The sequence below is a fragment of the Pantherophis guttatus genome, chromosome 4 (assembly GCF_059756535.1).
Source record: "Pantherophis guttatus breed Tessera chromosome 4, ASM5975653v1, whole genome shotgun sequence".
Taxonomy (NCBI): domain Eukaryota; kingdom Metazoa; phylum Chordata; class Lepidosauria; order Squamata; family Colubridae; genus Pantherophis; species Pantherophis guttatus.
The window spans coordinates 148,020,420-148,035,715 of NC_142066.1; the positions used below are offsets into that span (position 1 = coordinate 148,020,420).

Consider the following 15,296-nt stretch of genomic DNA (forward strand, 5'->3'; position numbering starts at 1 on the left):
AAATGAGAGAAGATGAGATACCTATACAAACTGTATAGGTATTGGATATTGTAGGCATGTTCATGATTTCTTAAAGTTATTATATATTACAAACTAACTTTCCAGGCTGCTATATGGTCTAAACCTGCCAATAACACAGGAGAATGTGTCATTCTAATATAAATATAGATAAAAATGAGCACAGCAGCACTTTGGGTATGAAGGGCAAGATACTTCATTGTATGTCGAGGTATGTAGAAAACATCTGTCATTAGCTCCTTAAATCAGCGGTCACCAACTAGTGGTCCGCAAGAAAAGTTTGGTGGTCTGCAGAAAAATTATTTGTATTTTTTATATTACACTAAATCAGGGGTCCTCAAACTACGGCCCCTGGGACAGATATGTGCAATGAACATTTCTGTTGCTGCAGAGAGTCTTCCCCTTTGGGGTCTTTTTGTGTGGGTCGGAAGGGGGGCAGAAATTCAAACTTGGGGTCTGCTTTGGTCTCCTGGTGCTGGGCTTTCGGTGAAGGCTGGAAGGAAGCGCCACTGGGGGTGAAAAGCTGGAGGCCTTGTTCCAATGGACTGCCTCATGGCCTGGAACTGGCTGACCATCTCAGCCCGCTGAGCCTCCAGGTGCCTGTGCCTGGCTTTGCATTCCCGCAAGTCTTCCTTCTGCTTGGAAAGCTTATGCTCATAGTACCCTTAGTGAGGTGCTTCTACTGAGCCTCCTTCTCAGTCAAATCCAATTTGAACTGAGCTATTTTGCCAACTCTTTCTCATGGTGGCTGCTTAGCTCCAACAACTGCTTCCTGTTGGGGCCCTAAGGAGCCCAGTCAGGGAAGCGAGGAGTGGCTGGGAGAGGAGGGGTGAGTTGAGGCTGGTGAGGTGCCCCTCAACATGAATGACATCAAATTGGCCACACCCACCCAGTCACATGACCACCTAGCCACTCCCACCCAGCTGATCATTAGGCAGATCATATTAGCGGTCTGCAGAATTTAAAATTATGAATTTAGTGGTCCCAGAGGTCCGAAAGGTTGGTGACCCCTGGCTTAGTGCATATATCGTGGACAAGAAGCCACTTCTAAATCAAGATCAGAAAAAAGCATATCAAATGATCATAGGTCAGCTAGCAAAACAACAAGGTGGTATCATTTTACTTGACACTTCTGGGAGTCACACGGAAAACATTTTTAACTAATTTAATTCTCGCCGAAATCAGGGCTCAGGGTGAAGTTGCTCTTCCTATATAATACAGGATTGGGATAAATAAATACCTGGGCAATGCCAGGTTATCAGCTGGTATATCAATAAAACAAGACACCCAGCGTACTTGCAAGATTGATGTCAACCTTGCTGGGTAAACTAAACTAGATGAGCTAATTCTACTTTATTGTAGAACTGCATTAACAGAATCTTGCAACTTGGAAAGTACCACTTATCACTACCACTACTACCTAATTAATTAGGACGGGTCCTTCCTAAATTTATTTTTCTGACTGTTAATCCACTGAGGGCTCCTCATTCGATTGTCTCATTGTTTTCAAGACAGCATCTCTTCCCCTTGACCCCCAAGGTCATCCACACATTCCATTTTAGTTCCACTTTCAGAACTTCTTCTCATCTTTTTTTTTTTTTAATTAATTCTCTCAAATTTTCATTATTAGCCATAAATCAATAAAAGATTCAGATTTACTGGTAGTTATTGACTTATAGCCACAATCAGGACTGGAACTTCTACTGCTACAAGGGGCAGTTGTTGAGTCAAGCCCAGTTTTGCGAACCTTTATGCCACAGTTGTTAAGCAAATCACCCCAGTTAAGTGAACCACAAAATTGTTAAGTGAGTCAAGTTTCCTTCATTGACTTTGTTTGTCAGCAGCTAAAAAAGCCAATGCAATCCTAAACTGCATTAACAGAGGGATATACAATCAAGATCAAGTGAGGTACTAATACCACTCTATAAAGCCCTAGTAAGACCACACCTAAAGTACTGCATCCAGTTTTGGTCACCACCCTATGACTCTAGAAAAAGTGCAGAGGAGAGTAACCAGGATGATTAGGGGACTGGAGATAAAACATATGAAGAACGGTTACAGGAACTGGGCATGGCTAGTCTAGTGAAGAGAAGGACCAGGGGAGACATGATAACCATCTTCCAATACTTGAGGGGCTGCCACAAAGAGGAAGGGGTCAAGCTCTTTTCCAAGGCACCTGAAGGCCAGACAAGGAATAATGGATGGAAACTGACTAAAGAGAGATTCAACTTAGAAATAAGGAGGAACTTTCTGACAGTGAGAACAATCAACCAATGGAACAGAAGTTGCCTTCAGAAGTTGTAGGAGCTTCATCACTTGAGACTTTCAAGAAGAGATTGAACTGCCATTTGTCAGAAATGGTGTAGGGTCTCCTGCTTGAGCGGGGGGTTGGGATAGATGACCTATAAGGTACCTTCCAACTCTGTTAATCTGTTAAAGCCAGATCAGAAGGTCGCAGATGGAGTTCTCATATATCCAGGACACTGCAACTGTCATAAATAAATCCTGGTTGCTAGGTGGCCAAATTTTCATCATGTGACTATAAGGAAACTGGTCATATTGGATGTATTATAAATGTGAGGACAGGTTGTAAATATTTCTTTTCAATGTTGTTGTAACTTTGAATGATCATTAACAACTGGTTATACTGTAAATCAAGGACTACCCGTATATTAATTCCTTTCCCTTCGATACATGTGAAAAGTTGTCTGCTTAAAAACTATGTTGGAAACAAGCAACTCTTTTTCTAAGCACACTGTTCATTCTTGAGCATCTGAATGACCCAATCACTCACTCTGTTTCTTCTTGTTCATTACCAACTATCAATGCATGTCATTCAGCAAAATAAAACTGGTAATTATTCCTCATGGATATTTGCATGACACAAAATATTTTGAAATAATGCATCTCTTGATTGTCTTAAAATTGAGTCTAACAGAGGTTTTTAAGTGCAATTCAGTTGCTTTCATCACTACGTATAACAGGGTTTGTATTAGTAATAAATGTGCTTCTAGATGCCAGAACATTTGAAGGGAATTGTATAAAAACATGTTGTCATTAAAGATATATAGCAATCCTATTTTCCTTCTTGACAAAGGAAAATGAATAAGTCCAGCATTGTACTCCTTCTTTTCAGCACACATAAGCAATTTCCAGCAATAAAAAATATGAGTTCTTGTTTTTGCTTTCACTATTGTAATGTTTTTGACTATGCTGGGTTTGCAAAATCTGTTAAGTTATGCTTTGATGTGTTTATTGAATCAACCACAATGCACTAGCTTCATACAATGAAGAAGCCATTTTAAACTATATTGACTAAATTAGATTAAATCATAAACAAACAAATCACATTATGGCTAAGCAAGATTTGATATTGCTGGTTTTGTTTATCTTGGCTACAGATTACTGGTATTCTTGTTTTTATTGTTTTATGCCTTTGTTTGTTGTTTTGACTATTATTATCTACCCAGAGTCATGAATTTGACATGGGCCGTATGTAAGATATTATTTATTTTAGTAAGTATGGCTTATTTAACCATAATTTTATGAACAAACCACAACTGGATGCATTCATGCATCATCTTGAACCATAAATCATGATTTTAAAACTACAGTAGTTCACAGTTACATTTCAAAATGGAAGTTTCAATTCATTGTCTAAATGAATTTCCAAAAATTTTTCCCCTTTCGATAGTTACTGCCTATGGGCATGTGTGTGGCAGTGTCACCCAAGAATAGAAATGATACGGAAAACTAGTAAGTGATAAAAATACCATGTTTCCCTGAAAATAAGACCCTGTCTTATATTGTTTTGAATCCTGAAATAAATGCTTGATCTTATTTTCAGAGGTGGTCTTATTATTTTGGGATAATGGAGCAAGATGGGGCTCCTCTTGCCGTCTTATCTGATTTCCACTTCTGTTTCCCTAACCCTAACCAGAGGAAGTGGCAGGGACTGGTTGCGCATGCGCTTAAATATTTTCAGGGAGGGCTTATTTTTGGGGAGGGCTTATTTTAGTCCATGCGCTCAAAAGCCCGATTGAGCTTATTATCTTATTTTCAGGGAAACAGGGTATAAACAACTGAAAATATGTGGATGACTTGGAATATTTACAGATTAGTTTTCCTGCTGTGTTTAAGCTTTTTGGGAATTTCTCCAGAAGGAGTTTTCTATTTGTTTTTCTTCCGTATCTAGTTACCACTTCTTATCTTGTGCTACATTTTGTTCTTCCCAAAGCCTGGTCCATCGAAATAGGCAAACTGATCAACAGGAGTATAGAAAGATCAAAATGGTGATTATGAGAACACAATCTAAGCTGTTTTCTTCATGGCTATCAGGGATGTCTGCAGAGAATAGATGATAAAAGTTTACATGGTGGCCTCAACCATGCAATCAAAGCCTTAACTCTTTTTAGTAGGTCCCTACAATCAAATTTAGCTGAAAATAGGAACTCTCAGGTGAGACAATGAGAAAGAGGGCTACACAAGATCTTTGCTTGTGTGAGTGTGTGTTTGTATGCATAGGTGTGTTTGGTTGTTAATTGATTGACAAATCCTTCTTTTGACAGAAAATTATTTAAAATTCAGACCCTCTTCACTTTGAAATAAGATAAATTCCAAAAGAAATTGGTGAAATCCCACCTATTTCTCCCTCCCTCCCTCCCTTTCTTTCTCTTTTGCTCTCTTTTGCAGAATACCTTTCAAATGAACTTGAAAGTGACTTCTGCCCATCTCTTTTCTACCCACAGTAAATTCCATTAGGGCCCTTCCCTCTCAAAGTTGAGGCACTTCAGCTACAGAGACATAATTTCAGGTGTTTTGCAAAGGAAATTAAATAGTTGCAGGTTAAATCTGCTTCATTAAAATGTACATTAAACTATATTCCACTGTGATGTGTAATACTGAGGCTTGGGTGTTTGGGCTTTTGTTAACAGAAATGGGTTGTGCTTCTTTTTTCTTTTTTTTCTTTTGTGTAACTGCTTTCCTTACATTGGTTTTTCATAGCCATGTTAGAAAAACAGTCTTTAGTTATTAAAAGCTGGAGATTGGCCTCACATGGCTAAACCCAGCTGTAACCTTCTTGTGAGTCTTAAATATGCAATTACTGGAGCCTATAAACAGAACATTTCATTGGCCTTTTGCTCATGTTGAGCTTCTGGAAACGTTCCAGCCAAGGAAGAAGAAAGGGATTAGTATCTGTATAAAAGAAGGGAGTGATGTATTTACAGGCTTAAAGTCTTCTCTCTTCTAAGTGATCTGGTTCCTTCTCATTCCTTCCACTACCACCACTCCTATGTCCTCATTGCATCATCTTGGCCATGTTAATAGCATGCCTATGAAATGTCAGGTATTTCTGCTAAGAAATATATAACTAAATTTATGCTAAAATAAATATTTTTTAAAGCCCCAGAGGCCCTAAGTGAATTAATTTGCCTATGCGTATTTTAAAATGGTATTTTGCTCACTCAGTTGGCGTCATTTATGATTGGTGTGCAGAGGTGTCCACAAGGTATGTCAAAAAAGGCAAATGATAGACACAAAGGTCAGTTGAAGTTCCACATATTTTTCATGACACACACAAAGAAAATCAGAACTTCAAATATATCATATCAACTGCATATCAACATATTTATTTTACTGCATATCAACATATTTATTTTATTGACTCTACCTTGTGGACACTCCTGCATTCTACCTCTGCTATAGCAAAGCAATAGAACCCATCAAAAGTATCGAAGAAATGACGAACTACGGTTTAGCTGGTTTATGTGTTATGGTGATCATAACACATAAACCAGCTAAACCTCTTCAAAACATTTTAAGCAAACCAAAAGTCTCAGTAGCCCATGAAGAAAAAGCAGGAGTCATCTAAAACATATAGCACAAGGACTGTTACAGCTACTATATGGGACAGGCAGAAAGAAAACTAGCAGAGTACATCCACAAACACCAACTAGCAGACAGGACAAAAATTACCATACATCAACAGACTTAACCACAGTTTCAACGAGGAAACTATTAGCAACCCAAACCATGCTAAATCCAAAAACACTAGAAACTTTCTAAAAGATTGGCATTCATGCAAATCAGACATCAACACACATATATTGTTGTATTCCTCTTGTGTTCTTTTTCATTGTTTATTTTAGTGTTCTAATATCTTTTGTTTACACTCGTCATTATTCTTTTAGTGTTATAAATGCCTAGAGTAGCCCCATGGCAAGATAGGCAGAAAGATAGATAGATAGATAGATAGATAGATAGATAGATAGATAGATAGATAGATAGATAGATAGATAGATAGATAGATAGATAGATGATAGACAGACAGACAGACCACACCACACCAGATTTACACACTATTCAAAATTGACAATAAAAGTCCTAGGAAGAAAACAAAAAATCCTAGAACACATTTCATCCAGCAACCACCATTCGGATAAGCAGAGATCAACATCAGACAAACAGCCGGACAGAAAACAATAATCTAATCAATGAACCACCAAGGTGGAAACTACGTTCCCACCAACAGGGAACGGCTTCCAAGACAAGCTACTGTATATAAACAAGGAACAAACACCAATCTGACTTGCGCTGATTTTTTTTCCACATTAAAAACTCATTTAATTTTAATCATTCACATAAAATCTTGCCAATGTAGAATTACCAAGTACTTACATATAACGTGGAACACTTGAGAACAGAGTTTCTTTCCTATAAACATACATATTTGAAGGACCACCATAATTAATGCAAATAATCTACAGTAGTCAGAGAACTACTGTAGTTAAGTTCTATCTGTAAGCATTTATTTTTTGCTCCAAGTATATGCGAGCATTAGATATAGTACTGTCTAATCGTACTGCTTTAGTCAGTAGAATCCTGTTATGATTTGCTTATTCATATTAGTATTTGTAAAAGAATTGCAAATTGTTGCAAATTGAAAAAAATATTAAAATGTAGCAGTACATTGCAGGTTTAAGATTATTTTTTCTACTTGACCAGAATAGTATTGACTGGTTTGCAGTAGGCATAGTTGATGCTTGTGCAAAATGGAGCATGCAAAATCCAACCACCCTTTAGTAAATATTCAAATGATCCAACCCACATTTAACACTAATATCTTAAAAGGTATACTTAGCCTCTGAAAATTTGAATAATCAGACTTTTCTCTGAACAGATGTCCTGCAAGATCAAGACTATGCTCTTATTTTAGCCACTAGTAGGTGTTACATCACAGAATATTTGCTTCTCAGTTATCCATCTTTCACTGCTGCTTTGATTTATTGCCATCCACCTGCAGACTTACATTTCTTCTCTTTTCCAAATTAAGGAGCTCTTCAAAAAGCTCTTGCACATTGTAGTTCATTTTGGCTGAGATCTCCATGAAGGAGCATTTCCATTTTGTGGCAAGGACTTCTCCTTCACTGGTGCCCACTTTTCTTTGAGGATCATCGCTCTTGTTTCCTACCAGTATAATTGGGGTTTTCTGAATGTCTCCTTTGATCTGACAGATCTGCTCATAGAGAAGAGCTCATAGTTGGAACTCTTCTACAGATTGCCTGCTGGCCACAGAATATACTAACATGAATACATGGCCTTTTGAGATGGAGAGTCTCTGCGTGGCAGGGAACTGGTGGCTTCCAATAGTGTCTGTGATCTAAAGAGTACAGATGTTCTTGTCACAGCTGATTACCTGACGATACATATCTTCAACAGTGGTGATGTATGTCTCCCAGAAGGTCCCCTGTATGAAGCAAAGTACCAAAAAACTCTGACCAACGCCAGCAGCTCCAAACACAACCACTTGGTAATCATTATTGTGCTCTAGCATCCTGCTTGTTCAGCTGGGGACCAAGGAAGAACCCTGAATTTACATGCTCCTTTGGTGAATAGGCACAGAATTGACAATTCCCAAATTCCATTCCATTAGCGTTACACGAAAATCTTTAAAAGGTAAACAGTATCCTAGAGTCAAGCCTGACTGCTGATGACTTCATGGGTACCTGACTTGCGCTGATGTTATCTAGTTGAGTAATGAAGCATCTTCAAACAAGCAATCAAGCTCAGCATCAAGGAGTCCACTGGACATTTAACTACTACTCAGCTCTTGAAAAGCCACCTTAAATTATACCAATTATTCCTGATCTTGAGCAAAGGACTCAAGCAGAGGTGGGATTCAGCAGGTTCTGACCAGTTCTGGAGAACCGGTAGCAGAAATTTTGAGTAGTTTGGGGAATCGGTAGTAAAAATTCTGAGTAGCCCCGCTCTCAACTATTCTCTGCCTCCCAAGTCCCAGCTGATCGGGAGGAAATGGAGATCTTACAGTATCCTTCCCCTGTCACGCCCACCAAGCCACGCCCACAGAACTGGTAGTAAAAATTTTTGAAACCCACCACTGGACTCAAGACTTGCAGATTTAGCACTGGAGGGTCAGTGCAGCACTGGACCACTGTAATAACACTGGAGCATCAAGTTTCAGGAAATGACCTTGAGAAAATACCAGTTTTTGCTTCCAAATAAATACTGATCATTTTGCCTCAGTTTTTTGCATTGGTTTGGATTGTGAGACTCTGCTACCTCTGCCTGTAATTTACATATAAATAAAGGTAAAGGTTCCCTTTGCACATATGTGCTAGTCGTTCCCAACTCTAGGGGGCGGTTCTCATCTTCATTTCTAAGCCGAAGAGCTAGCGCTGTCCGAAGACGTCTCCATGGTCATGTGGCCAGCATGACTAAACGCCAAAGGCGCACAGAACACTGTTACCTTCCCACCAAAAGTGGTCCCTATTTTTCTACTTGCATTTTTTATGTGCTTTCAAACTGCTAAGTTGGCAGAAGCTGGGACAAGTAACAGAAACTCACCCCGTTACACGGCATTAGGAATTTGAACCGCTGAAGAGCCGACCTTTCGATTGACAAGCTCAGCATCTTAGCCACTGAGCCACCGTGTCTCTTTACATATAAATTTACATATAAATAGGCCAATACAAATGATTGGTAGTCAGTAGGTAGGTGTTTTCAGTGATCACCAGGAAGTATTTTTCATTCGGTTTAATTCTTCAACTTCTACAGCAAAATCACATTTTTCTCTGATACAATTACTAGGAATAAGGAAACTATTACCAGTCCTAGAACCCACAAAAAACCTCAAGAAATCCTTCAAAAGCAAGACAGCAGTGAAATGCTGGAACACCTATCAAATGCATTTTCCCTTTCTTTTCTCTTGTGTTTTTCTAAGTTTTTATCGAGTACTTTGAAATACGTGCACAATTTCTGAATAATTGGATAAATAGTAGAGCTAAACTTACACCATCTCACTTAGCCATTTCTAGATGCTTGAAATAACCAAATGGGGACTCAGTAAATGTTCTGTTGTATATGGCCATATACAATTGTGTTGTATATGGCCTACAGCAATATGGGGATATAACTAGGAAATGTAAAATGAAAATTTCCTGTAAAAGCATGTTGATGGATTTGGAAATCTGAGGGCAGTAAGTAAAGTTGAAGAGAAGATGTAACTCAGCATTCAGGGACGTGCCCCTGAACAAGGGAAGGGAGAGGAAAAGGAAACCAAAATAATAAATTGACACACCAATTCTACAACAAGTGTTGATCTTGTAGATATGACCTCAGTACTTACACCAATATAAGACATTTCTGCCATAAGTGGTAATATAGACTCCAATCCTCTTGTCAATGTTTATTTGGTGGCTGAAATATTAGATTAGTTTAAATGTGGAATAAAATGACATTGCTTTGTTTTGTTTTGCTTTGCTTTGCTTTGCTTTGCTTTGCTTTGCTTTGCTTTGCTTTGCTTTGCTTTGCTTTGCTTTGCTTTGCTTTGCTTTGCTTTGCTTTGCTTTGCTTTGCTTTGCTTTGCTTTTCTCTCTCTCACACACACACACATAAACACACACACATACGCATATCTGAAGCTTTATAGCCAAATAGGAAAAGGCAATAGGGCTTTTTGCTCTGCCTGAGCCACAGATTCCCTGTCATGGGTGCTAAGCTAAGCTCCGTGTTTCCTGTCTGGGTAACCAACATGCAATTTTTCATTTTTTCCCCCCATCAGTCACAAATGTGCTTGCTGAACCAGTAGCATAAATGAAAAAGGATGGAAGCAAGCTGGCATGGATTTTGCTAACCACCCTATCAGCCCAGCAGCTCAAGATGCATGCCTCCAAAAGCTTGGAGTTTATATAACAAAAAGAAAAGATCAATCAGAAAGAAAACCTGTGGCTTGATATTTGGAAATGCACTGCACTGCACTGTGTAGCACATAATGCTTTCGTTTTGCCTGGAGAGTAACATTAACAATAATATAGTAGATACATAGCAATACTGGAAACAGCACAACAGAAAAGAAAGAATTGGAGAAAAATCACAAAATATAAAGATCTGTAAATAGAAGTGGACTGACATGGGCAAAAGAAAGCAAAGACAATACCAGTAATAATTGACACTTCGAATGCAATTCCAAAACAACTGGAGCATTACCTGAACACCATCAGCATTGACAAAATCATCATCAATCAATTTCAATGCAGCTTTACTTGGAACAGCTTACATCTTGTGATGATAGCAATAGTAATAGCACTTAGACTGATATACTGCCCCATAGTGCTTTACAACATCAGTATGTTGCCCCCAACAATCTGCTACCGGTTCTCCAAAACCTTTCAGAACCTGCTGGATTTCACCTCTGGCTGCAAGGATATTCAGAAAAATATAGTCAGCTCCTTTAGTGCTGTCTGAGTGGTTTGCTCTCTTTTTATCTGTATTAGTGGCTTTCCCTCTCAGCAACGATAAAGATGTTCTTGGTGGTTCCTTGATTAGGCTTTTATCTGCTGTTAGTTTGTTTGAGTTGGTGATTCCGTGATTGGGGTAATGTTTACTTACACTTTATTTATTTGTTCAAATATGGTTAGACATACAAGGAATTTGTCTCCAGTACAGAAGCATTCAGTGTATCTGCAACAGAATATAATAACAATAATAATATGACCAATCATGATACTAAAGTATATAGGCAATAAAAGGGGGAAGTAAAAAAATAATAAGAGATAAATAATAATATTAATACTTCAAACACACCTTATACATATACATTAGACAAAAAATTCTTGGTTGTTAGTCTAATATCAGTCTTGGTATAAATCCCTGCTCAATTGGGTGCTAATTGCTGGTGAGAAGGTGTTTTGATCTTTTTGTTTCCTTTTTGGCTTGTTGATTGCCTGTTTTGAGGCAACCTAGCTGTTATTTATGTCTATGTGCCTGTTGATGGCTAATTTGTCTGAGTGCAAGGCTTCCAGGAATTCTCTGAAAGTTTAGGACTTGGATTGGTCTAGAACATTCACAGTTTCTCAGTTGAAACCAGGGTGGATAAAAATCAATGTTTTTTTTTTAAAAAAATTTTTTTTAAATCAATTTTTTTTATTTAAATTGGATTTTTTTTAATTTAAATTGGATTTTTTTTATTTTTATTGAATTTATTTTAATAAAAAACTTTTTAGGGTAAAAATCTATCGTAAGATAGTTTTCTATTTGAAATACATAAATAATTTAGTTTATTCAGCATGAAATGGAGCTTAGTTATGTCGCATGAGGCTGTATATTCTGCAACACTGGGACTATCGGTGAGTCAACAGTGGGTCAAAGGAGTAGCAGAGATGACAGTTGCTCTTTAAAAATTATGATTTAAATCGAGTTGATTTAAATCAAGCCTTTTTACTAGTGATTTAAATCATGATTTAAATTGTGATTTAAATCAACTCGATTTAAATCAAATCCACCCTGGTTGAAACTATGGTTAAGTCTGCTTGTGTGTTGTGAGATTAAGGAGTTTTCATTATGTCTTCTGGTAAAACATCTAAATTGCTAATGAAACGTCTGCAAGAAAACAGCCAAGTTCAGAGAGCACCAAAGACTCCACGGTTCAACCCTGACTTACAAATATTATCTTCTATCAGTAGAAAAATAGAGATATTTGCTGCCCTTTAGTAGTCATCCGGAGTTTGCAGACCTGATCTTGTAGTCGTAGTCTTTGTGACTACAATGCAGCTCTCATCTCTGAAAATGGGATTGGGAAAGATGGTTTTCTCAGTTTTTTGTTTCACTTTACAAGAAGACACTTCCTTCTTCAGTAACTAATATATTTAATGTAGCTTTTATACTCTCACAATTTCCTAAGAAATAAACAAGATGCACCAGAATTCCACCTACTCCAAATCTGACTGGCTGGCTCGTGTTTGTTTGTCTGTCTGTTTGCTTGTTTGTTTATCAAATTACAAATAGGGAGGCCAGAGGCAAGATGAGGGGAGGTAGGATCTGTTGTTACTCAATCAACCATCTCCACTGTAGTGCTTCCACATCTAGATTATTTTATGGTTCCCCTTTTTCTTTTTTCTATATATCTCCATCATTTTCAGTTTCCCCACTTCTACCCAATGTGCTGCTGACGTAATAATCCCTCTTCTCTCACTCAGTCATTTTTTCAATAATGTCTTTAAGTACCCATTGGTCATTTTCCTTTATAGCTTTTTATGACCCTTCTGGGATTGGATTACCATTTTACATACTTATTCTACTTTTAATGATGTTTCTTTCCTATGCGACTTCTCTTCAGATCTGGGAAGTGCCTGCAGAGTCACAATTTTTAGAATACAAACTGAGAAATGATAAAGATGCTATATGATAAATTAGAAATGATTAATATACATCTCTTCTGTTACCATATTTACCATTAGCACCTCTTAATATGTTATCAGCAGACTAGAATAAAATGGCTTTTAATAGTAGCTCTAACCATTTCAATAGACATGCTCTGGTAGTCTAGAAGAGAAGCAAAATCATTATAATGATACTTAATCACCCCATCAGTACATGACATAAAGAGCTTATTTATACTGTTGATATCCAAAGGCTACTATTGAGTTTTATTAATTCTCCTATAAGAAACCTACTTATATGAAAATGAGGCTTTTTCATTCATGGATGCAACCTTGATATTAATGAAAGTCTATTCATTAACAGTAGAATATGAAGCCAACATGTTATTGATGCTTCTTACTCTTCTCTGAATCACATTTTTAACAAATGAAAAATGTGTGTGAGTTTAAAATTGAATATGTATTGAGAACTTGTTAACTGAGGACAATATTTACGATAAGATCTTCCAGGGTTTTTTTAGGAATTAACTTCTTCAGAGTTAGAAAAGAGCTATTTGAGGGCCTGAGTGAAGACAAAAAAATCTGCAGTGAAACCATAATAGTGAACAAACTATTGTCCATCACTTGAAAATATATTCAACCTTACTTTAAGGACTTTCAGAAATTCCAGGGCGGAACATAGGTTGTGTTTGAATGTAAAAAGTCCAGATTTAATTCCTGGCATTTAAAATACTTGGTAGCAGGTGTTGGGAAAGACTCTGAAGAACTTTAATTAACTTTAATTAATTTATTATACATCCAGTTATTTTAATTAAAATAAAATACATCAAAATGTGTTTTTGAAAACAGGTCATATAGTCCAACAACTCTTTCTCACAATAGCCACCAGATGACTCTGGAAAGATTCCATGGTTGTCCCATAGCAACTTATTTTCAAGGACATAATACCTTTAAAAAAAGATGTTCCGTGAAGCCCTATTATTAATAGTTATTGTTAATTTACACAATATTATCTTTTCTACTTCCTCTTGAAGGTCTACAAATATAGGGACTATCAACAGATTCTGTGGCAGAGAACTCCTTAAATTTATTTTGTATTATGCATTATTTTGCCTGTTTCGAAACTAATACCTTTTAGGTTCAATGAAAGAGTCATATCTATCCCAGAAAATTCCTCATTTGGAGAAGTTTCCAAGGACAGAAGGAAGCAATGTTCTTGCAGGATCAGGATTATGTATATAAGTTGTGTTAGGAATCATTTAGCTCAGTGGTGAAATCCAAATTTTTTTACTACCAGTTCTGTGGGCGTGGCTTGGTGGGCGTGGTGTGGTTTGGTGGCCATGGCAGGGGAAGGATACTGCAAAATCGCCATTCCCTCCCCACTCCTGGGGGAAGGATATTGCAAAATCTCCATTCCCATCCCACTCTGGGGTCAGCCAGAGGTGGTATTTGCCAGTTCTCCGAACTATTCAGAATTTCCACTACCGGTTCTCCGAACTGCTCAAAATTTCCGCTACTGGTTCTCCAGAAACTGTCAGAACCTGCTGGATTTCATCCCTGATTTAGCTGAAAAGGAGGAACTCCCAGGGGGTGAAGGGTGCATTTTTAAGGTAAAGGCTGAGCATTTTTAAAATCTATTTATTGACCTAGTAAATGTATGCAGTTTTGATTAGAAGAAAGATGTCTTTCCTTTTAAGATAAGACTTTACTTTGAGGGGTGGACTTGTTTGTAAAAAATCATTAGTTGCCCAGACCAGAAAGTACCTCTCAGACTTTTATATCCTATAGGGTGTTAAGAGAATAAAATTAGAGAACAGGTTATTTACATCACCTTGAATTCTGGAAACAAGAAGGAAAAATGAAGAATTACAAGATTACTCATGTTCTGGTCTAATGAGATCATGCCCGTATGTAAGCCTCTCTACTGTACTTGCTTGATGCCATCCTAATTTTACAAATCAATGATCTTGCACCCCGTTTGGAAAAACACTTTATTGCAATGGCTTCCAAACCTATTTTAATGCTCAGCCTTGTTCCATTATTTATCATATCCATATACAATCAGCATATTTGCAGCAAAATGCATTTGAAAGAAACTAGAAGCCTGCCTAGAAGTGAATCTGGCATTCATTTTAGGAGAACTTGGTTGTAGATGGAAGTGATGAAGGCAGCCCAGGAATTTTGCCACATGAGGTGGGACAGCAAAAGTTTCCACCCAAGCCATCTTTGTATTTAAGAGCAGGCAATCTGCTTTGGCATCTGAGGCAAAATATTCCCCAATTTCCCCCTTTTTAGTAGCAAAAGGCAGTACTAATAAATATCAAACAATTTACTATGATTTTCTGATATTCTAGATCTACTGTCTTGCTTGTTTCCATCTCCCCACCACTTACTTTTCTAATACGGAATTATTGCTCTGAAATCCAAAAACAAATCTGAGTCCCATAAATAAATAAATAATCAGGAGCATGGTAAGAACTCACTTTTTTGCAAATGGCAATTATGTATTACCACAATTTCTATTTAGGAAAACAATAGGCTATTCTTTCACAACTCTTTTGCTTTTAAATTACATTATAATTAAATGTTGGGCATTCTAAT

At 37.4% G+C, this 15,296-nt stretch overlaps 1 protein-coding gene and 1 pseudogene across 1 annotated transcript in view; one reads left to right on the forward strand and one right to left on the reverse strand.

The window, feature by feature from the left end:
- Window positions 1–15,296, forward strand: part of PTPRN2 (protein tyrosine phosphatase receptor type N2) — a 717,244-nt gene that overhangs the window by 490,632 nt on the left and 211,316 nt on the right. The window lies entirely within an intron of this gene.
- On the reverse strand, window positions 7,248–7,852 carry LOC117654773 (GTP-binding protein Di-Ras2-like; annotated as a pseudogene).